Genomic DNA, 24,958 nt, shown 5'->3' with positions numbered 1-24,958 from the left:
ATTATTTTATTTCCACTATAGATTACTATAAGATATTGCATATTATTCCCTGAGTTATACCATAAATCCTTGTTGCTTATCTATTTTATCTATAGCAGTGTGTATCTGTTAATCCTGTAATTTATCCTTCCTCCTTCCCTTTTCCTTTTGGTAAGCATACATATGTTTTTATGTCTATGAGTCTATTTCTGTTTTGTACATAGATTAATTTGTATTTTTTTTTTTAATTCCACATAGAGGTGATATCATATAGCATTTGTCTTCCTCTGTAAGAGGCTTATTTCTAAATCAATTTTTAAATCTTTAATTTCCTTGAGAAAAGTGAAATCAGTTGGTTATCCCATAGGCTTGTACTGGTAGAACCTAACAGCCTTGATAACTGCAGCATACGCATGGGGGTTTGTCCTTTTGAGACCACACACAAATAAGATCTTAATCAGGTTTAGAGGTTTTCTTAGAGGTAAATCCTTGGAGGAGCTTATTTTTCTACTCACTGGTAGTTAACTAGCAAGAAAACTAGTGCTGACCAAATACTACTCTCAACATTTTATAAATGTGATCTCATGTAACTTAGGTACACAACTGTTATCAAGTCTGACTCATAATTGTGTTTGTTCATTTGTTTCCCGATATTTATCATAAAAGCTACTGGTTATCCTGTGCTAAGAGGGAATAGGTAAATTTCCCCTTCCCTGTTGTTCTGGTTTTAAGTACAGAGACTGAGAAGGAAGGAGCCTAGGGCCCCTCCCGTGTTTCTGGCGCTCAGGAGGGTGAGCCACCTGCATGCTGCTGTCATCTCTTTCTACATTGTCTGTATTCAGAATCCTTCAGAGTATCAGATAAATGCTCGGACAATCCTCGGGCTCTAGTCTTAATAGAGGACAGAGGAATTATTAATAAGATTAAACCCAAAGAGTAAGCAATATAGATACTATCACGTTTAGTTTTGTGGGATGGTGTTTCACTTAAGTTGAAAGACAAGCACATCGAATGTTTGGGTCATTTACTGTGATCCCAATAATGAAATCGTATTGAAAAGGCTCACACAGGAGATAGTTGCAGAGCCTTCTCTTCCAGCCCTGCTGTATCTTTGTCCAGGTATCAAGCACAGTTTAGGCACAGCTGCTTCATCCCACGTGCGTGCATGGTTGGGGGAGAGGGAAGGAGAGAAAGAGGACCAACGTACTGTGAGCAGTCTCTTACTGCAGGGGAAGTAGATGCTCATGCTTGTGGCTTTAGCATCAGTGAAGCAGAAAGCCTCGCTGCTGTAAGACCATCCACCTGTGTGTAACCCATTTTCAGAGGTGTCAGGTCACTGATGGAGCAAGTGTGACTTCATTTGTCCATTGTTTCAAGGATAAACGTTTGAATGAAGGGAATGACTTTCCATCTAAATAAAAGAGAACTCGAAACAGCTTCCCACGTGAGTGAGCAGCTGCGATGCTGGTTTGCTCGCTGGTAACTTGAGAACAAATGGAACCCACAAGTCTACGGGTTTGAGAGAGGGAGGTTCTTACAGAGAGGAAGACCATTTTCAGAGTGACCTACAACACAAACTCAAAAGCCTTTGCAATAAAAGATGATCCCTATTCTAAGAATAGAAGGTGATGCTACAATGAGGGCATCTAGAAGGTGCTGATGAAAGAACCACTGGGAATGGCCAGGGCAAGGTCAAAGGCATGTAGAACCTCAGCGTTCTGGATGTGGAACCAGTCAGATACAGTATAAGCAGAACTTCAAAGCTGAGGAAATAAGAATCACAAAAATACCTTTAGTTGTCAAATGTAAAATTTTTGCCAGTTTTGTCACATTCTAAAGATATTGTCACAAACTAAAGATATTGTCTATTAACATCAGTTTAACTTTACATGTTTTTCCCATCTGCTGCTGCTGCTAAGTCGCTTCAGTCGTGTCCGACTCTGTGTGACCCCATAGACGGCAGACCACCAGGCTCCCCCGTCCCTGGGATTCTCCAGGCAAGAACACTGGAGTGGGTTGCCATTTCCTTCTCCAACGTGTGAAAGTGAAAAGTGAAAGTGAAGTTGCTCAGTGGTGTCTGACTAGTATCGACCCCATGGACTGCAGCCTACCAGGCCCCTCCGTCCATGGGGTTTTCCAGGCAAGAGTACTGAAGTGGGGTGCCATTGCCTTCTCTGTTTTCCCATCTAGCTTAGTCAATTTTCAAAACAAAAAAAGTGCATGAGGTTCAAGGAATCCAAAATGACTTTTGTGATCCTCAACAGAATGCCTTCTCTTAAACTAAATGTCAAAATGTACTTTCTAAGTGTGGGGTGGTTACAGAAAATGAACGAGAAAGCACTTCATAAAGCGCAATGAAATGAAGTCATGGAAGGAACTCTCTAAGAATTTAAAGCTGTGAGGGAATACGAAGTTCTGTTACTACTGTGATCATTAGCTCTCTTTTGGTTTTTCACTTTGTGAATTGGAATAAAAGTTGAAATCTTGACTTAAAAAACAAGAAATGTTCTCATATTAATCTATAAATCAAATGGAAATATGGAATACTCAGCCATTGTCAACGTGTACTCCTATTTTGTGATCAAACTATTCTACAAACATCTGTATTTGCTAAAGACCAATGGACTAAAGAAAAGAAAAAAATCAGTGCAACCCACAAAGCCATGGTTTTGTGGACTATTTGCTCTGATATCTGTTTTGTCGGTTTTTGAGAGAAAATTCATATCATGGATCTACCCTTTTTTTTTTTTTTTTGCTAAAAGAGTAATCTTTATATTTTAAAATGAAGTATTTATATAATGTTATTTCTGAAAAAAAATTCTTGTGTCTTTTAATTCACCCTTTATTCCATTCCATATTGAATGTAGAAAATATTGCTACAACTCTTTTAAAACTAAAGCTTAAGTTTTTAAAAATCTAATTTGGCGTTCCTTGTCCATGAATTTTATCATAAGTAAACTCTTCTTAACGATATCAGATACCATACCCCGCCTCTCTTTCTAGGCTTCCCTTTTATGGGCTGAGCGTCTGGATTTGATGGGCGGGAAAACATTTCCTTCCACCGACTTTTTAAATAATCCTTTCTTCCAGATGCACACGCCTCGTGTTTGTTAATAAAATGGACATGACTTTCATATCTACTGTTTTAACACATGATGAATTATGGAATTTTCAATGACTTCTTTAAAACTAAATACATTTTAAATTTCTTAGAAAAACAATATTAAGAGCCACTCTAAAAAGTATTAGGACCACAGATGTTTTCCTTTAGAGTGCTAATTGATTTAAGATTCATCAAAATGTTGTTAAAACACTCAGAGGTCAACAATAATGATAGCACATGGGTCAGATTAAAATTCTTTTTGTACAAAAAAAAAGAGAGAGAAATGGTAGCTCATTTTATTCTGATTAAAAAATTAACTAGTGGGAAAATTAACAACAGTCTGACATCTAAAAATGCCATTTGCTTTTTTTTTTTTAATAAAGAAACAGGATTTAAAATTAGGACTTAAAAGTTACATGGTAACCCTTCCCCCCCCCAAAAAAAAAATGTATGTATACAGGTTACAGGTAATAGTTTTGTTTTTAGTGAACAGAGGAGAACTATTCATTAAAAAAAAAAAATCCCTTGTCTTCTTTTACAATTGTAGCAATTAACCTACTGAATGTTTTAGCCTTTAAAATAGAGCACATAACCAATCCCACTTTTGCTCTAAAGGCATGAGTATGAGAATTAAAGCACTGATTAATTTTTCTGATCCACAATATCAAAGTTACTGAGAATTAAGGTCAGTGAAGGTTTTGGGGGACTTTTATCTCAGGAACTATATCATGGATTTTATCTGTCAAGCCAATTCCATTAATTGGGTTGCTACGTCTTGCTGAGTACATGACTCATTTTCTTGTGTCTTCCTAGTATTTATACAGCATGTTTATGGTCAAAATAAATTAATATGTACGTAGGATATGAAAGGCCAGAAAAACTTGCTTTCCTACTAAAATCGTAGACATCGAGGATCCTTTATTCCTTTCACTTTATCTTTAGATAACCTATTTGAATCTTATTGCACTCTTCACTTGGAGAAGGAAATGGCAACCCACTCTAGTATTCTTGCCTGAGAAATCCCATGGACAGAGGAGCCTGGTGGGCTACAGTCTGTGGGGTCCCAAGAGTCAGACACAACTTAGCAACTAAACCTCGACCACCATGCTCTTCACCATTTACTGAGAGTCAAGTATTGGTTAGGTGCTGTTTTGTTTTGTTTAAATTAGCAGCAATATTTTCTGCTTCTTTTGGGGTTAGGATTCCTAGAGATGTTTAGAAAGAAATATGAAGGGAATTTGGAGACAATTATAATGTAAGGCATCATTAGTTATATAATTATAGAGTTTTAGAGTAAAGAAATCCTAAAAAGGACTTTAGAAATCATCTATTTTAGCTCATCTACTTTACGAGTGAAAAAGACTGAAACTCAAGATCGTTTAAGACTTGCCCTGTGTTATATACCATAAAATGAGGAACCCCAGTCCAGAAATCCTCTTGTACACCCCAAGGTTTTTAGCAATTTGTCTGACAGAATGAAATGAGTATGAGATTAGATGTTTAGGGACAAGCTTTGAACCTTGACCCTGTCACCAGTTTCTGTTGCTTCTGGTCTCTCAGACTCTTCTGGGTGGTGTTGGGTCAGTCACTTGATGTCCTCGGAGCTCAGTTACCTAAAGTGGAATGAATGCAGTCTGAGTGTGATTGACGTTTTGGGCTGGATAACTGTGCTGTCTTGTGCATTGGACCGTGTTCAGCAGCATCCCTGGTCTTTACAAATTAGACATCGTAGCCTCCCTTGCCCCCTTCTCCCTTCCACCACAGTCAAGACCACCCAAAAAGTCTTTAGGTGTTGCCAGTCAAGACCACCCAAAAAGTCTTTTGCCTTCAGACCCTCATCACCTTCCTTGGGAACTAGTGGTTTAGCTGAAATCACTTCTTTAGGACTCCCCTGGCAGAACCGTTGTGCAATTTGGGAAGGACATAGCCCTTGGATGCTTCCAGGAAGGACATACAAAGCATTATTCACCAAGAAGTCTGATGGGTTACTGTTTAAAGTGACCAAAGGGGACATGGATTATTTTATAGAAACTTAAAAGATCAGAAATATCCACAAATTTGAGAATTTTACTATAGCCACGAGACAGTAAATAGTAAAAAGGTTTAAGAAGGCTTAACAGAACAACATAAAAATGGCATCATTTTTTTTCCCATGTAAGAATGATCTGTGTATTTACCAGTTGTCCCAAAGGTAAAACAGCAATTCAGTCCTTATTTCATAGATTAACAGTGACCCACTTCTAATCACAGGGGTCCACAATGCATGTCCCTCTCTAAGTCCAGTTCAACTGTGTCAGGCAGTTGTTTCTGATGAGATGTGCTAGAACCAACCTTAAGCGTTTCCTGGTAAAAAGGGTCACAGATGTGTTTGCATTGTTTGCACAGGGAAGAAAGAGATATCTACCATCCTCAGGTTTTAAATCAAAAGATACTGTTGCTTTCCTTCCTCTCTCTTCTCCATCCTCAATACTCCCCTCCCCCCACCCCCACCCCTGCCCTCCATTGAATCCAGACACCTGCCAGTAGGATAGAAGTGGCTAATTCAGAACAGGGTGCACCGCTCAGGAGCTACCAAAGGGACCTCTGAAACTTGTTTAGCAATTGATGCAGCTCGGCTGGGTGCTGTGAGTTTATGCTGCGAGTTCCCCAAACAAGTGTACTGACTTAAGGTTTTATAGGAAATACGCAACATGGAGATGGTGGGGGGCCGGGAACCCAAGGAACATTTAGTTGCTATGAAGTCAGAGCTAAGAGCTCAAACAGGTTGGTTATGTTCTGCCAGATGGAGATAAAAATTGAGGCAGCCACATCCTGTGACTCGAAATTGTGAAAGCAGACACAGGCAGCCTTCTAGCAGGGAGTCGTAGCAAAGTGCGCTATACCAGGAGATTCAATTAGAGAGGAAAACCAATTTTGTTTCAACTAGATGTGTTTCTTGGGTTTATAGAACATTTAAAATGCAGCATAGCATGGAATTAAGATCATTTAACACCAGTAGGTATAAATAGTAAATAATAGTATAAAAATACAATAGTTTACATGTATGTGAATATCTAAAGACTTTGATTTCCTACAGTTTGGGCTGATATAAAAAAAATTTGGTTATTACAGCACAGAGAGTTACCTGTGTCTTTTCTCTAATCATAGTGTTGATAATTAACTGTTTCATAAAAATAAATTTTTCCAAGTTTAATGGAGAAAATAAGTTTTTCTGATCCTGAATACTCACCAATATGGTGCTTTAATTTTTTTTTTCATTAAAGAAATTCAAATTTTGTAACTCATTCCATTTTCTGTATTTATTGAAATCAAACAGTGAAGACTTTCTTTCTCTCCAAGCTAAGGTAGAGAATGTCAAGAATAAACAATGTTTCTCTCTAAATAAAAATAGATTCATTAGGGATATTTGCCTATAATCTCAAACATATCTGAATGAGGTAGACTGAGTTTTGTGGGTAAAAATCAATTGTCATTTAAAAAAAATAAACAGTGTTTTCATTTTTATCTATCTTGCTTCTTCTGGGTTTCTGAATGAGTCCGGAAGCAGAAGTGGCAAAACACTGTGAGAAAACTTTGGCTCTATTTATTTTTCAATCTCCACCCAGATGGAGATACCAGAAGTCTGAGAGGAAAGTCCACTCTTGCTAAATACGCATTTCAGTGCTGCATCTCCACCGCGGCGCTTGGGTACCCTCAGTTCAGTTCAGTTCAGTCGCTCAGTTGTGTCCGATTCTTTGCGACCCCATGAACCGCAGCACGCCAGGCCTCCCTGTCCATCTCCAACTCCCGGAGTCCACCCAAATCCATGTCCATCGAGGTGGTGATGCCATCCAACCATCTTATCCTCCGTCGTCCCCTTCTCCTCCTGCCCTCAATCTTTCCCAGCATCAGGGTCTTTTCCAAAGAGTCAGCTCTTGGCATCAGGTGGCCAAAGTATTGGGAGTTTCAGCTTCAGCATCAGTCCTTCCAATGAACACCCAGGACTGATCTCCTTTAGAATGGACTGGTTGGATCTCCTTGCAGTCCGAGGGACTCTCAAGAGTCTTCTCCAACACCACAGTACCTCTACCCATTCAAAATTTCTGCTCAGGTGCTAACATCCCTGCTTTCATCTTGACCAAGTTCTTGTAGGTTTCTTGTTGCCATGGGCTTCCTCCAGGCACCCTAAAAATTGGTGAGCATTGGTAGCATCTCTTCCATATTTATACAGACTAGTCTAATTATGTTTAGATATTGCACTGTAGCCTGGTAACCAGCTCCATGGCCTAGCCCAGTTTTTTTTTTCTTTTTTTCCTATATTCACATTTTTAGGAAAGTGGCTGATGTGCCTGTAGGTTGCAGCCTTCCATGTCCCCACAGGGACGTCTTCTGACCTGTCTCATGGGAATGCTCTTCCCCTGACATTTTAGTTTCTCTCTGAAATATTGTAGGGCTTCCCAGGTGGCGCTAGTGGTCAAGAACCTGCCTGCCAGTGCAGGAGACACAAGAGATGCTGGTTCGATCCCTGGGTTGGGAAGATTCCCAGCCTTCCTTGGGGGAAGGTACAGCAACCCACTCCAGTATTCATGCCTGGAGAATCCCATGGACAGAAGAGCCTGGAGGGCTACAGCCCACGGGGTTGCAAAGAGTCAGACACGACTGAGCAACTAAACACAGCACAGCACATAATCCTGTGAGTCCCTGCAAGGATTGACTTTTCCTTGTTTGCTTTTATATCCTCAGGTGCAAATGCTTTTGCATTAGAGAGCAGTCTTTCAACACATCCTTGCTGGATTCACAAGGAATGAATGAATGAACCCTTAAAACCCTGAGGTTCCTTGTGAACATGGGAATATTTTAGACTGTTTTGTATAGAGACACTGATACCGATGGCTGCTATTCTGAGAAAAATGGCAAACCCTCGGGTCTGCGTAGGATGGTATTATGTTACTTCCTTGTATCAGGAGGGCATAAAACAAAGCAGCATGCACCATGAATAGATGAATCAGTGAAGGAAACATGGAACGTAAATGCTTTCTGTCCTCCAGAATTGGAGGACACAGAGACAGAAAGACACGGAGAGGCTAGGATGGACCCATGACTGGCTGGTCTCTAGTGCGTGAGAAAAACATTTCCCCCATGTGAAGTGGTTTGGGTTGTAGAGCCTTTCCCCTGGTCTTTTACAGACTAAGGTAATGAGTTTGCTGTGCCTCCTCCCCACTTTCCTATCCCTCTCACCCCCACAAAGCTGGTTAACACTTCAGCATTTGTGCCCTGGGAATAGTAAATGAAGCACAGCTGTCACACACACATGCACACACAAACGCGCAGGTGACAAAGTGATGAAATGGCTCTTTTGTTCTGATGCTAGTTTCTGGAAAACCCTACTCATCCAGTCCCCCACAATGACTGTTGAGAACATGGCACAGCTGTTGGAAGCTTTTCACAATGATCAGAGAAGGCATCCTCCCTTGGGAGTACGTCTCCAGAAGAAAAGAGATTTGTTAATGAGACTTTGAGAATGTCAAGTTGAAAAAGCAACGTGGTCCTACCTCATGGCTGCTGCTGCTAAGTCGCTTCAGTCGTGTCCGACTCTGTGCGATCCCATAGATGGCAGCCGACCAGGCTGCGCCGTCCCTGGGATTCTCCAGGCAAGAACACTGGAGTGGCAGTGGCTAGCAGGCAGCGCCCTGCCTCTGCAGTGGTGAACGAGAAAGGCCATTTTCTACACGGGCATGGTTTTGCTAGCAACATTTTTTTTTTTTTTCAAAGTCTTAATGGTGAACTTAAAATTAGAGACCAAGTGATTTCAAGTAAAATAAATATGTTCAGAGAAGTGAGATTCTATTTCCTTAAGACTGGAAACCCAACATGGATCAATGGAGGTGGCCGGTCCTAAGGTGCCCAGTCCTAAGGGGGCGTCCACACGAGTCCCGAGTCTCTGATGATCAGGTACCACATCCTTACTCTTTGATCTCCATCTTGTGCTCCTGCCTGTTGTCACCGGACACATACAGTGTCACAGCAATTACTTGCTTGTTTCCTACAAGGACTCAACAGATGTACGCATCTCTCTGAGCCAAGGGACAGAAGACACAGCAGTGGTGGGAAGTGTCTGGCCCCTCCCTATATAGAACCTCTTGTGTGATTCCCCCTGGAGACGTGGAGGGGACCGAAGCTTATTCTCAGGCAACAGCAGGTGGGGGCTGTCTCAAGAATCGGACAGTGTGCGTTTGATGACGAAGCCGATTTGGCCCTGAAGGTTAACTGTCTTACTTTTTCCCATGGAACTAGTTCTTTAGTTTGTTGTCAAAGAAGAATGCTTTGGCAGTTTCTCTTTAAAATGCTATCATTATGCAGAAACCCTTGACCATAGATACATGACTATTTTAGACAGAGTCCCCGACCTGGAATTTCTGTCAAAGACTAGAAACGGCTTGAGTCTCTCCATGTATAGGCACAAAGGACTTTTCGGAAAGATTTTCTTGCCAAGGCTCTTCCTGGCAAGATATGCAAGTCTCTCACGTTTATTTGCCAGGGTTTACTTACATCATTTTCAAACGTGTTAATTTTACAGGGGCACCTGGTACTCCTTAAAGTGCCTATTTTGCATTGAATTTGATACTGTGTGTTTTTTTCCATTTGCTTATCATCTTTTGCATTTCCTCTGTGAACTACATTCTCCTAGTTTGCACATTTATCTGTGGTGCAGCTGTGTTTAAATTTTGATGTAAACCTGAGTGGAAGAGAGCAGGAACATATATGTATGTGACTCAGGGAGATAGTGAAGGACAGGGAAGTCTAATGTGCTGCAGTTCATGGGGTCGCAAAGAGTCAGACGTGACTTAGCACCTGGGCAACAACAGCAAATATGTGCAAATATTAGATACAAATGTTGATGCCAGCATTAGAACCAGAACAGTGAGACTCCTGAGTCAAGGCTTCCAAGTTACCGGATGTGACATAGGCTGGAGGAGGAATCATATGTGCTCTGACCAATTTTCCTCTTCAAATGACTCTTAACCATTAGTTTCTGGAATGTTCAGGGGAGACTTGTGGGGCCATTAGGAAAACCAGACTTTATCCTTCCAGTTCAGTTCAGTCGTGCAGCTGTGTCTGACTCTGTGGCCGCATGGACTGCAGCACGCCAGACCTCCCTGTCATCACCAAGTCCCGAAATTTACTCAAACTCATGTCCATCGAGTAGGTGATGCCATCCAACCATCTCATCCTCTGTCGTCCCCTTCTCCTCCTGCCTTCAGTCTTTCCAGCATCAGGGTCTTTTCCAATGAGTCAACTCGTCTCATGAGGTGGCCAAAGTATTGGAGTTTCAGCTTTAGCATCAGTCCTTCCAATGAACACCCAGGATTGATCTCCTTTAGGATGGACTGGTTGGATCTCATTGCAGTCCAAGGGACTCTCAAGAGTCTTCTCCAGCACCACAGTTCAAAAGCATCAATTCTTCGGTGATCAGCTTTCTTTACAGTCTAACTCTCACATCCGTACATGACCACTGGAAAAACTATAGCCTTGACTAGACTGTGGTCCTTAAGAAATGTAGGTGACTTGGGCTGTGAACCCAGAGCCTCTTCTCAGAGAACTACCTCAGGCACAGCGGTCAGAGTGCATGTCCCTTGCTTGGAGAGAACTCTTCACTTTCTGCTTCACCCCAAACTTCCACCCGCAACCACACGCCAATCTGCCCCCTCTCCCAGCAGCCTCTTGAGAACAGTCTCTCAGCCGACTCTCTTTCGTTTCCTTTCTCCAGGGAATTGCACAATCCGAATTGAAAGAAGTTTTAGAGGCCATTAATATCAATGTATCCATTTACCACATACCCTTCCTGTAGGGGGGATTTCCCTGGTGGCTCAAGTGGTAAAGAAGCCACCTGCCGATGTAGGGGATGTGGGTTCAGTCCCCAAGTTGGGAAGATCCCCTGGAGAAGGAAATGGCAACCCACTCCAGTATTCTTGCCTGGAGAATCCCATGGACGGAGGAGCCTGGCGGGCTGCAGTCCATGTGGTCACAAAGAGTTGGACACAACTTAGCAACTAAACAACAAATATAAAAGGAAAGTCTACTTTGGTGGTGAACAACTCAAATTATTTGAAATTGGTGGTTTCAAAGCCTCTCCATTATGACTGGACCCCAAACATTTCAGTTCTAGTGCACCTTCTTGAACATTCTTCAAAGTAAACTCCATTCTTCAGCATCATTATGAACCTTGAAGAGTTTTCTTTATGTGGCTCATATCTCTACTGACCATAATGAAAGAGAAAACTGAGACTGTACAATATTTATTTACTGTTAATTTAATAATAAAAACAAACCCCATAGGTGTGAATATAAATAGTATCTATAATAATATTTATTAAAAATAATAAATATTTACTATTTATTTAAAATAATCACATGTTACAAAACAAGAATTTAGTAAGGCTAGTGGCAATGTTTTATATTTTTATAAATCTCTTTAATGTCTGTCTTAGTAGAAATACTTGGATTCTCATATCTGCTTTTACTTTCTTTTTTTGCCACACCACATGGCTTGTGGGATTTTAGTTCACTGACCAGGGATTGAACCCAGGCTTTGGCAGTGAGAGTGCTGAGTCCTAACCACTGGACCGCCAGGGGATTCCCTGCTTTTGCATTTTGACTGTTGTATCATATGCCATGTAGCCTCTGGGGGTATCTATTTTCTACTAATGAGTGGGGAAAAAAGGAAAACAAATAGGCATTACTGTGAAAATAATTTGGGCCTTGAAGATACCTTGACAGATTCTTGGGGACCTTGTGAGTCTCCAGAACACACTTGGAGACCTACTGACTTAAACCAACTTGGTAAATTTCTTTGTCTTACATTGGCATAAAATAGGATGATACCTTCTTCCATATGATATTTCAAGTATTTGGATGTATTTCTTATATCCTCACCAACACTATTTTATGTTAGAAACAAATATTCTACATTTTCTTAAATTACTATGCTTGGCACGTTGCATTTCATCCTCCATCCCCCACATGATTGGGTTAGCCTCTTCTGAATACTCCAGGATTTCAATTCCATTCTCAATGTGGTATCTGGGGCTGGATCCGGCTCTTCAGACACAGGATCTTGACTCTTTCTACGGATGACTATCAAGAAGTGACCATGTCCAATTAATAGGCTGACTTTTCACATTAAACCCTGGTGATCTTGGAGCCCACATAACTGGGTTCCTGTGATATATTTCTTCTATGCTATATTGACTTCTAAATAATAACATCAACAGGGATAATCATGAAAATGAGTGACACTATTCAACACTTGAAATGTGCTGTGTTGAATGCAATACTCATCCGCTCACCTAATGCTTACAACAATCCTGTGGTGTACATACATTTGTCATGCCTATTTGATAGATGAAGAATGGGAAATGTCGGAAATTTGGGTAAGTTGTTTGAAGTGACATGGCTGATAGGAAGCAGGGTGGAGATACGGTCTGAAACCTTTTGAATCTGGTTCATTTTGACCAGGAATGTTCTGGGGGCTGTGTGCTTAGATAAATACACAAAAATACAGTATAAGCCTGTGTTCAGTTCAGTCAGTTCAGTTCAGTTGCTCAGTCGTGTCTGACTCTCCGCGACCCCATGAATAACAGCACGCCAGGCCTCCCTGTCCATCACCAACTCCCGGAGTTCACTCAAACTCATGTCCACAGAGTCGGTGATGCCATCCAGCCATCTCATTCTCTGTCGTCCCCTGTGTTACTGTAAACACAAATATCAATGCATAGTTTATTTATTTATTTTCACCGTGCTGGGTCTTTGTTGCGGGACCCTGGCTTCTCTAGTTGGGTTGCTCGGGCTTACTTGCCTCTAGGCATGTGGGATCTTAGTTCCCTGATCAGGGATCGAACCTGCATCTCCTACATTGGAAGGTGAATTCTTAACCTCTGGATCACCAGGGAAGTCCCTCAGTATATGTTTTAGTCCAGAGCATCACAGGTAGAGGTAGTTTATTTGGTAGCGATGAGAGGGATGAAGTAGGATGACGAGAGAGAGAGAAGAAATGAAAAAGTATTTAGGAAGACTGGAAACAATCTCAAGCTTTGTCCTCCCCTTATGCCGGAGACTCCTGCTTTAAGTGACCCGGTGACCTTCCACGCACAGACCAGGGCCACTCACTGCTTTCCCAGGACAGCCTCCCAGACGCTACAGACAGCCGGCTCCCGGACAGTGGTATTTCTGCTCTTCGAACTTGCCTGCCGGAGTTTTCACAGGAACCGTGAAATGATGATTTCTCCTTTAGCTCTGAGGTCTTCATTTCACGCCCTTGTTCTTTTTCTCTTAAGGGATCTGATAATTATTTGGTGTAACAGGAATTTAATTGCCAGGTGTCGATGAAGAAAACAAACGCTGGGCGTGATTTAGTGGGGAGGGGAGGGGTGAGGTGACAGCAGCAGGAGAGGTCAGTATTCGGGGGAGAAGGAGGCAACCTGGCGAAATAAACATGATATTTCTTAATGGAAAATGTAGACTGTAAAACTCCACCTCTGACATTAGGGTAAAAAAGCAAATATTGAATACATTCACGAACAGACCAAAGGGTGATGTGGATTTTAAACAATGCAGTTGAGGATGTGAGCATGAGTAATTTTTTTGTTTTGTTTTCTGTTATTTCAATATTATCTGAAGTGAAGTATTAAAAAAGAAGGGAAAGAAACTTTACATATTAAAGATCAAGACTCTGGGAAGCCAGATACACCACAAGTAGAGCAAATAAGCTACTTAACACTATTCTGTGGAAATGAAAAACTGCAAATATCTTCTGTGTGTGTGCCCATCAGTCATGTCCGACTCTTTTGCTACCCCGTGGACTGTGGCCCGTCCTCCATGGGATATTTCAGGCAAAAACACTGGTGTGGGTTGCCATTTTCAGGGGATCTCCTCCCCCAGGGCTCGAACCCGCATCTCCTGCATTGGCGCGCAGTCCTTTACACCGCACCACCTGGGAAGCCGTCTCTAAGTGACGGTCAGTCAAGCTGTCCTCCTGGACTACCCCATCCATTGTGCAGTTGCTGCAACAATGCCAGGAGCCCCATGTGGGGGTTGGGGCTGAACTGCATGGTCTCCGGCCAGGGCACAAACCGCCTGCCGCAGGAGAAGGGGCGTCTCTGTGCCCTACTTCCTGGGGACCACCACAGCCTCCCGAGTCTGTGACCAGGCTCCTGGGGAGCAGAGACACTCTCCCTGCACAATTACCCTGCAGGCAAGATGCCCTGGATCACGACTCCGCTATGTAATTCTGAATTCCGCAGACCTGAGCCCTGCTGGGTACACCTGCTCCCCTCGACACCTTGCTGAATTTTATTCTTTTCAGTCCATTTACGGAGCTGAGCCAAGCTGGGAGTGCTCACAATCTGAATAATAATGGTCTTGAACTTTTTATCTTTCTTTAAAAAACAGCATTCTGAAGAGCGCTTGAAGCTATACAGTTGGTTCCTTTATCTAATTAAATAAGCCCCAACCCCTTGTGAAGTGTAGAGGGGCTCAGGTGGGTTTGTGGAAATAGAAAGAAAAAAATCCTGAGTCTGGATAGGTGGAGGCACTGGCGAACTCCTGGAAGCATGGAAAGAGGCTTCAGTTCTAAGGGGATCCCTTGGGCCACGCCCTAATCAGGTCACTGCAGATCTGCAGCCTTCACTGCATCCGGGGCGGACCTGGTGGCCTGGAGACACAGGTTATAGGGTAGTTTTGCTGTAGGTCAGGATTGGGGACTTGAATAACTAGACTTCCTGGATTTAAATCACAGCCCCTCCACGTGCTGAATTTCTCTGGGAAAGTGTCTTACCCTCTCTGTGCCTCCATTTCTTCATCTGTAAATGGTGAGATTTTGAGCATCTACCTCCCAAGTCCTAAAGAATAAATGATTAGCCCAGAGAAAGCATTAAATATATGTGAGCATATATTAGCTAGCATTTTTTATTATTATCGTGGGCTTCCCAGGTGGCTCTAATGGTAAAGAACCTGTCTGTTAATGCAGAAGACTCAGGAGACTTGGGTTCGTTCGATCCCTGCGTTAGCAAGATCCGCTGGAGTGGGAAAGGGCAACCCGCTCCAGGATTGTTGCCCAGAGAACTGCATGGACAGAGGAGCCTGGTGGACTACAGTGCACGGGGCTGCAAAGGGACAGACACAGCTGAAGCAACTGAGCATGCACACTGTCATGGCTATACTGTTATTCGTATTATTATTTCTTTATGTCTGACATCACCTTACCTGCCTTTGAGCAGAGTAGAACACAAACAAGAGAGCTTTTCTCTGTTAACAATAACAACAGGGGCATCCCTGGCAGCCCAGTTGGATGAGCCTTCGGGTTTCCAATGCAGGGGCTCAGATTTGATCTCTGGTCGGGGAACTAAGATCCTACATGCTGTGCAGTGTGGCCAAAAAGTAAAAAAAAAAAAAAAAAAAGCAACAAGCAGTTTCAGAACAGTACTTCTCTCTCCTGCGTGTCCAGAAGTCACCTAGGAACCAGTGCATCGCACAGTGAGACTGGATGCAGGGGAGGAGGGGAAGGGGAATGATACTGTCTGGGGCAGCGCTGCTCTGATGTTTATGCATCCACAGACACCTGTGTGTTCTCAGAAAACCGATCTGTGGATAACTGAGGTGAAAGTGCGGGCATTCCTTCTGTTTCCTTCAGCGTCTGTGGCTGGTTGTGAGAAATAAGGAACAGCCCATCTTCCCACATTTGAAAGGTTCACAAAAACGGGAAAGTGTTTGTTCGAAATGGCTGCTTTGAATTCTGCTGCAACTGTGAAGGGTGTTACCAGCAAATAACCTATTTGGTTGCTGAGAAGAGATTTAAAGATGCTTTGCGTGTAAGAAAACCAAGTGCCCACCTGTCTTCCTGAGAACAAGTTGCAGAGGGCAGGGTGCTTTTCGGACCCCTAGGACCATCTTCTTGGGGCCCAGGGTAGAAACTGTTTCCCTGTGGAAAGCTGGGCTTTCTGGTCAACTCGTAATTTTTAAAGGAAAAACATTGAAGCCTTTACTCTGCTCTTCCCATTTTTATTTGTTTATTTGGCTGTGCCAGGTCTTAGCTGTGACACGGGGGATCTAGTTCCCTGACCAGGGATCGAACCCAGACCCCCTGCATTGGGAGCAAGGAGTCTTAGCCACTGGACCATCAAGGAAGTCCCCATAATTTTCACTAGTCATGTTACTTGATAACAAGGTCAAGTAGAGGGATCTTACCGGTATTTAATGGATGCTTTTCGGAAATGTGGAAAATTCCAGCTTCCAGATGCCAAGACCTGCTTTGATGTTTATGGCTCATGAGTGTGAAACTCTGGCTGAGAAAGAAGGCAAGAATCTCCTCTTTGAGGCTACTTAGGACCCCAAGAAGCACTGGGTTGCAAGTCAAGGACTAGTTTTCCCACTGGGCCTCCTCCTTTTAACTCCTACAGATTCTAACACCTGAAGAAGCAACTGGACAGCTACTTTCTTTTGACGTTGTGATACTCACATATCAACAGTAGTCGACGCTATCTTTAGCCCTTTAAGGCTGATGTTCTGAGAGCCCATGAAGAAAAATTCAGGTCTTCCAATTCAGAGAGGGTCTTGAATCTGAGTGGGTTTGGGTCCAGCAAAAGGGGAGTGATTTTGGAAGATTTCCACAGCCTTTTATAACAGTTCAATAGATCATTTTGATACCCTGTTTTGTAGGGGAATACATGTTGTTAACTTATTATAATTTTGATGGATGTGTTTTGACATCAAAATGGGCCAGAGAAGTCAAGTTAGGTACCAGGGCAGTGAAGCAGGCTGGAGGCAAAGCCAGTGAAGCAGCAGAAAGGTCAGCCCCCAGAGCATCTGACATTCTTATTCTGATTTCTTGACACAATTGTGTGTTTCCAAGAACAGATATCAGGCTTCCCTGAAAGCTCAGTTGGTAAAGAAACCTCCTGAAATGCAGGAGACCCTGGTTTGATTCTTGGGTGGGGAAGATCCGCTGGAGAAGCGATAGGCTACCCACTCCAGTATTCTTGGGCTTCCCTGGTGGCTCAGCTGGTAAAGAATCCACCTGCAATGTGGGAGACCTGGGCTTGATCCTTGGGTTGGGAAGATCCCCCTGGAGAAAGGAAAGGCTACGCCAACTCCAGTATTCTGGCCTGGAGAATTCCATGGACTGTATAGCCCATGAGGTCGCAAAGAGTCGGACACGACTGAGCGACTTTCACTTCAGTTCAAGAACAGATAACTCTGAACTCAGTATAGGGTCCTGCTGGTTCCCTACCATCTGGCTGGTAAGCAAAACACAAACATTCAAGCTTGTTCCACTGGGTGCATGGCGAAAAAGACCAAATGAAGAGTCCCTTTGGCAAACTGTTGAAGTGTAGGCAGGTAGATTCTGATTGGCACATTCAGGATAAGAGAATATGGAGAGATAAGAGTGAGTCTCTTCCTGATCCTGGAAAGTGAGCTCATGCACGGTTCCTGTTGTCATTCATGTATCGTGACCTACAAAGGGAGCTCACTGTCTTTTAATTGACTCACAGCTTCACATTTAAAGATGCTGGTAGAGTTTTGGACATTGACTTGTAGAGGTTTGAATGGTGGAAATGGCAACTTATGTGTCTGGAAAAGTGTGTTTTTTCACTGAGAGAAGAGGAGAGGCAGAAACAAGGGTGAGATTCCCTTGATGATTGTAGATTTAGTAGATGTGGTAATCTCTGGATTTAATAGATTTTTTTTTCCTAGGCCAAACACTTTTAGAAACAATTGCTGAGGTGAGGTTGCTCTATCTTAGAAAGAAAAGGCAATGATGAAAGGCAATTTGCTAACCAAGTCTAGATGCTGAAGTAAATATAAAACTGAAAAGCCTAATAATCTATTAACTGAGTTGAAGAGGACTCACAGCAGTCTTTAAGATGCACGGGGCCAGAGCAGAGATGGCATGAACAGATTTTATCCAGCCTTGGTCAGTCCAGACACAGAATTCACAGGCATACAATACTCTATGAGCAAAGCGACCTTCTTAAGAAAACACTATTTTCTAGGTAGACTATGAGTACTTCCATCATAAACATAGTAGATTTATTTTTAATTAATTTAATTTATTTATTTAAATAATTTTTATTTTAAATAATATTTATTTAAATAATTTATTTAAACTACCTTTAAACATAGTAGATTTATTTCCATTTGTCTTTAACAGTAAAATCTAACCTCGCTTGAGTGTAGATAACTATAAGAAACTTCAACAATGATCCTTCAGCTTACTGTATCAGTCAGCTTGGTATTCAGCTAGCAAGCAAAGTAAAATAATTCAAACAAATTAAAACTATACAACTAGGGATCTAGAGGAGTTTAACCCATGCCCAGCACAGAGGTATTGGAATGACTAAAGTGACGCTGCTCTTTTCATGTGTCTGATCTAAATCTATTAAGACGTTAGAGGCTTTTGAACTCATGCAGGCCATCTCGTGTCTCTTCATGGCTGCTGTACATCCATACTTTTCATCTGTATCCCAAGAAGGAAGAAAGGGAAGGGCAAAGCAGCAGGAGATTTTTTTCCAGTGAGCTTTTGCCTTTTGTTTAAGAGATGGAAACCTTTCCCAGAGGCTTTGTCTTCACTTATCGGCCAGAAAAATTATCATGGGGCACCCACTGAAATTTGGGATAGGGAGGAGGCATGGAGAAATAAAACATTTTCACCTTCCAGCCTCTCTGGTAGACTTAGGCAAGGAAGAAGAGGGTTAGGAAGAACTTTTGAGTACTTAACGGTGTCTGCTCGTTGCCAGAGCTGGTGCTCATTTCATATGATTAAATCCGTTAGGCCATTTTATCTGACAAGCTTCCCAGTATGCAAAGATCAAAGAAAAATAGTGAGCTGACTTCAGATGGGACTGATTCTATCATACAGTCAGTGGTGATGTAAGAGGCCAGCCTCTTTGGCCAAATGAGTCTGGGAAGAGAAGGCTTTGGCTTCGTTCCTTTACTGACAGGCGACAAAGGGCAGGGGCCTTCACTCACCCAGGTGGTGGGCCACTGTGGTCATTCTAGCCCTGGTATCCCATCCTTATTATCTGAAAGCAAGCGCTCAACACTGGGCAGAACACAGGAAGGAAAATGTCGTGATCTTTGCCTCAGAAACGTGTTTCCTCTATTTGCAGACATGCACACACACGTCTGCAAACCAGCAGTTCACAAGGCGCCATAGAAATATGCTGAACAGGTACCAACACGTTGGATGTCTCGAGAAATATTGAAGTGGTTGATAGACTTTAAATCCTAAGGTTTGGATACATTGTTGCTGTGTCACAGGGGTCCTGGGCAGCACACAGTATGAGAAAGTACAGTCATAAACATACACAGTGGCAGGGACTTTCCTGGCTGTCCAGAGGGTAAGACTTCGCCTTCCAGGCAGGGGCTGTGGGTCTGACCCCTGGTCAGGGGGCTCAGATCCCTCAAGCCTCACAGCCAGAAAACCAAAACTTATAACAGAAAAAATGGTGTAATAACGTCAATAAAGACTTTAAAACAAGGCCTCCATAAGGAAAAAAAAAATCTAAACAACAACAATACAGGCAGAGTGAGCAAGTTTAGAACGTTGCTCAGGGATTCGGCGTGTGGCCGACCCTGGAAGCAGAAGTCGGAGTTAAAGTGTGCTCTCATTCCAGTGGAACAGAGACTGTTAAGGGGTCAGGGCAGTCTCACAGAAAATGACTTCAGAGGAAGAGCGGGAATGGTGAGAATTACCACATACCTACGTGGGGGAAGAGCATTCCACACGCTCAAATCAGAAGATACAGTGAGGATACGGTGTGATGCATTTTATACAAGCATAGACAGAGGGCGATATGGCAGCGAAAAGTACTACCAGCTAAGTTCGGGCTTTGAAGATCCTGTAGGAGCTGGGGAGGTGCAGCATACAAAGGCACATTCAGACATCTGGGGTATGAACCTGCCGGCAAAGAGAGGGCTTTAATTCAGCCAAGCATCTCTCAGACTGCCACTAAGCACAGACGGTATGCAGGAGAGTGAAATGAGAGCCTTTCTTGCATTTGGCAGGTAAATGCCAAACGAGCATAATCATTCAAGGTGCACGGTGTGGAGGAAAGACCACCGATCAGGGTTCAGGTGAGAATGGGGGATAAGTCATGAGTCGCTTCTATGTCAAGAGAGATGGTTTGAAAGGAAGCAGGGAATATGGCGGCAGCTAAAGTGTTTTCCAGGAACAAGCAAAGATTTTTTTCAGATTAGGTGAGACAGGTATGTGAGAGCAAAGGTAAAGATCAGAGAAGCCTACGAGTGTACGTTCTAGAGGAGATAAACACGGGGTCACAGAGATTTCAGACTCTGAATGGCGTAGGCTGATGTCTTAGCCTTTCAGATTGGGAACATCCATTTCTACCTATGGAAGAATTAGAGTTCTTTGGTGAACAGAACCATATTTAAGGGAGATTAAGGTTGTTTAACAAAGACCTTCCATCCACCCACATAGCGAGACCACTGAGGCCATGACACATTCAGCTAGAAGTTATTTTCACGTGTACAGTCAGTGACATGGGACAGACAGGCTGAAACACAGGCCCTGTTGGCTCTCAGAAGGAACCATTTTCTGGGATCCAGCTTAATGGCAGTCATTTCAAAGGAGTGACTTTTGTACAAATAACATGGTTGGAACGGTGCCCACAGCTAACACACTGGGTCAGAATTTACAAAGAAGTGGCTCCTTGGTTGCATAGTAACCACAAGAAATGAACCCATTTTCAGAATTCACGTTGTGGTGGTCGATGTGAGTGTGTTTGAAAATGACTAATTCTTAGTGTCATTTCCTCTGCTGCCAGATTCTTGCACAGGGCTCTGGTTCTGCCTCTCTGACTGGCTGTGCTCCTGCTGGCTCTCTGCCCGCTTTGCCGGGGCTCACACCCACCCACCTGCTCCCCCAGCATTCCCCTGTGACACCCTGTGTGCCCTCCCTCCTGCTTCATCCACAAAACAAGATCTGGTTTTGTTTATTCTGCTAGGTCTGTCTGCTTGTGGGATGTTAGTTCCCCAACCAGGGATCGAATCCACAGCCTTGGCAGTGAAAGCCCCAAGTCCTAACCACTGGATCGCCAAGGGATTCCTGCAAGATTTTTTCAAACCTTGAGAATCCTCATTCTTTACTTCCACTGGTCTTTAATATTACCTTTAACCAATTGTTAATGAACCGCTGTGTTTAGCAGATGAGAATTTTGTGTGCCTGTGGGTTTATGTGTGTTTATGGCGAAAAGGACAGCATATTTGTAACTGACTTTAACTAGAGCTATTCTAGGCTTAGGGGAAAAAAAATTAACCCCTTTGTTTCACTCAGAAATCATTTGATAACTTAGAAGGTCTACCAGTAGGCGTCATTTGTGCAGGGGGTTAGTTGATTTGTTTGATCAAGAGTTTTTCAAGTTATAAAGGATGAGACGTAAATTGACTTACTTCTTTAGAGATGATACAATTAGATTTAAAAGTCAAATATTTCTTTTAAAATATTTTCCTTTGTTTTTCAACTTTTCACATTATTTTATTTCCTTAGCACTTTTAAGGAAAGACACAGGCTTAAAATTCATGGTAACTATGTAAGATACTGAAAAACACTGGAAGCCAAAATTCATGATAACTGATTAATGTTATACAGCCCTATTAAACATAAAAACTGTATTTAACTTCCTAAATATGAAACCTAGGCCAGTTTGAGGTTTAAAGATTCTTAATATAAGGAAAAACCATTGAAGAAACACACAGAAAAAACAACACAAGATAGCTTTGGACACATTCATCACTTAAAATTTAAAAACAAAGCTTCAAAAGCCTAAAATTTTTCCTAATGGATTTAGTACATGCTACATCCCTGAGATAATTACATTACATTTTTTTAAAGCTTTCTTCCATGAAGGTGCGGGAACAATGCGTCCAGGTGATCGTCAGAACACGATTTTGGGAGAAGCAGCTGCAGGGAAAGTGTAACTGACAAATAAGAAGCCCGCCCTCCACCCCGCGTCTCTCAGGCCTTCCTTCTCCCGCTCTGTGGTCTCCTTCACAGGCCGTGTGAAGATGCTTTCCAGCCTCAGCGTCAGCACCCTCACTTCCCTTCACCGACCCGCCTACCTCACTCCTTTCCCTCTCACACCTACTCACGTTCACACACCAACATCACCCCCCCCCCCCATCTTCCAGTTTCTAGGAAATTAAATCCCATGGACCAAGCTTGAACATTTATTTTACTCCACCTCTCCAGATGTTTGGCTTTCTTCTTTTTGAATCTCTTTCCTAGTTTCCAGGAAACAAGAAACCACCTTCTCTAGGCTTTCTTCCTTATCTCAGTCCTCTGGCTCCTTTTACTCTGCTGGCTCCGTAATGACTGGTGCTGATGTCTTTCTGGGAGCGATCACTCACTCCCATTGCTCCGTTTGTCTGGAAGGTGGCGGCTTCCAGGTCTCTGTCTCCGGTTTTGCTGTCTCCTCTGCTTTAAAGACCCAGTTGTCCAATTATACACCAGACACCTGAAACCGATATCCCAGGCATCTCAGAACAGCCTTACCGAAACTCAACTCAAAACCTTCTTCCGTTAACCTACTCTGCCCTTGTAGTCCCTGAACCAGGGAATTCTATCAGTTGTCACACAGTTTGGAAGGCAGAAACTTAGAACCTATTCTGAATGTCTCCATTCCCCTTAGCCTTCACTTATGAAACATTCCCCCAAGTCGACAGTCCTTATGTCTCAAAATATTCACTCCTGTCTACTTTGGTTGCACGGCTCTGACGCAGCCCCCTCGGCTTCCTACAGTAGAACCATCTGAGGCTGCTCAATGGCATGTGGCTGCTGGGATGGGAGGGGAGTCTAGGGGTGAATGGATACACATATATGTATGACTGATTCCCCTTGCTGTTCCCCTGCAATGATCACAGCATTGTTAAACAGCTATGCGTGTGTGCGTACTAGCTCTTCAGTCGTGTCTGACTCTCTTGCAGCCCCATAGACTGTAGCCCACCAGGCTCCTCTGTCCATGGGGTTCCCCAGGTGAGCATACTGACCTGGGTCGCCAAACCTTCCTCCAGGGGATCTGCCAACCCAGGGACTGAACCCAGGTCTCACGTCTCTTGCATTGGCAGGTGGGTTGTTTATCACTAACTAGCACCACCTGGGAGCCCATTAATGGGTATACCCCAATACAAAATAAAAGTTTTATTTTTTTTTAAAGAGAAACATCTGAGTTTGTAACCCCCACACCTCTGTTTTTCTTGCTAATGAGAACTTTTTAGAGACAGAAGTTGGTTTTGTATTCTTTTGTTTGTTCATCTGTTTATGGCTTTCCGTACGATAAAGTTCAGTTAGACCTGGCCGCTTCAGGCGACGGCACCTGATAGGTCAGAGTAGCTTCTCCCTTTAACAGGGGTGTGATTTAGATCAACGAGACATCAAGTGGGCTTGGGGAGACTTCGTCCTCAGGTTTAAAAAGAAGCAAAGGGATGGCAAGGTGCCCTTCCTGTCTCTGGAAAGGGACGGCGAGGCGCCCTTCCTGTCTCTGGTCGGTATTTTATGAGATGGTGGCACCTAGTCATTTTGAGACCTTGAGGGCAGTGAGGTCAACACCCTGTGAATGTCAGAGAATATACGGAAGGAACCTGGGCTATGATACCATTGTGGACCCACTGAATTAACCCTTTGGGGGAAAACAATAAATTCCTTGGTGTTTATTCTGTTTGAGGGTTTCTTCCCCCCCCCCCCCCCGCTAGTGGCAACGGAAGGTATTTTAACAGCATTTTGAGAGCATCGGGCAGGCTCCCACCCTGTGCCCTTGTCTCGCCTGAACTCCACTCTGAATCCACACATGGGCCACCCACTGCTGAAAGCGCCCCCCCGGGTCTGTTGCCCGAGGAGAAGAGTGTGTAATAGGAGGTCCTTCCAGCAGCAGAGCAGGTTCGTTCCAGGTTCCAGCCCTTTCTACCTCTCCTCTTGCTTTCACTTTCTGAAATCTTCTAGGTTCTCCACGCGGGGCCTCGTTGTTCTTTTTCTCTGAAAGACTCATCTTTCCTCCCTGGCCAGCTCCAGCCTGTCCTTCTCAGCTTAGATACTGCTGTTTCCAGGGCATCTTCCATTGTCCCCCCCGGGATCGGGTTAGGCGTTGTCTGTCGGTTGCCGTGGTCAGCAGTGCTTGGCTCCACTAAGGCACTTAGTGTGGTGCCGTGCGGTTACAGCCCAGTGATGAAGAGAGCTGACTTCAAGCCCTGCTGTCTGCACTCAAATCCCATCTCCGCTGCTCACGAGCTGAATAAGCCTGGACAAATTATTCATTGTACCTTACCGTGTCTTCTCCATCTCTAGAGTCAGGGTGATGATCATACACACCCCGCATGATTGCAGTGAGCGAGGAAGCTCATACGTGCGGCACGTTCACACACTGGGGACGGTGCAGAGAGGGCCGGGTGCGTGACGGGGGCTGTGCACGCACCAGTGTCGTTAGGACCACACGTCGACTAGGCTGTGCGTCCCCGACACCAGAGCCTGTGTTTCCCTGGTGTCACAGACACGGCGTCTTGTCTACAAGAGGGATTTGACAATATGTATTGAGTGAGTTATCAGTGAAACATTGCTGCTGCTGCTGCTAAGTCGCTTCAGTCGTGTCCGACCCTGTGCGACCCCACAGACGGCAGCCCGCCAGGCTCCCCATCCCTGGGATTCTCCAGGCAAGAACACTGGAGTGGGATGCCATTTCCTTCTCCAATGCATGAAAATGAAAAGTGAAAGTGAAGTCGCTCAGTCATGTCCGACCCTCAGCGACCCCACGGACTGCAGCCTACCAGGCTCCTCCATCCATGGGATTTTCCAGGCAAGAGTACTGGAGTGGGGTGCCAGTGCCTCTCCCAGTG

General features: G+C 43.6%; 1 protein-coding gene across 5 annotated transcripts in view; it reads left to right on the top strand.

Moving 5' to 3' along the window:
* Positions 1–24,958, top strand: part of PTPRC (protein tyrosine phosphatase receptor type C) — a 133,989-nt gene that overhangs the window by 21,026 nt on the left and 88,005 nt on the right. The window lies entirely within an intron of this gene.

This window comes from Moschus berezovskii, chromosome 17 (assembly GCF_049115385.1).
Source record: "Moschus berezovskii isolate FMDL1 chromosome 17, NW_MosBer_1.0, whole genome shotgun sequence".
NCBI classification, from domain to species: Eukaryota; Metazoa; Chordata; class Mammalia; order Artiodactyla; family Moschidae; genus Moschus; species Moschus berezovskii.
This window is presented reverse-complemented; position numbering and strand designations above follow the sequence as displayed.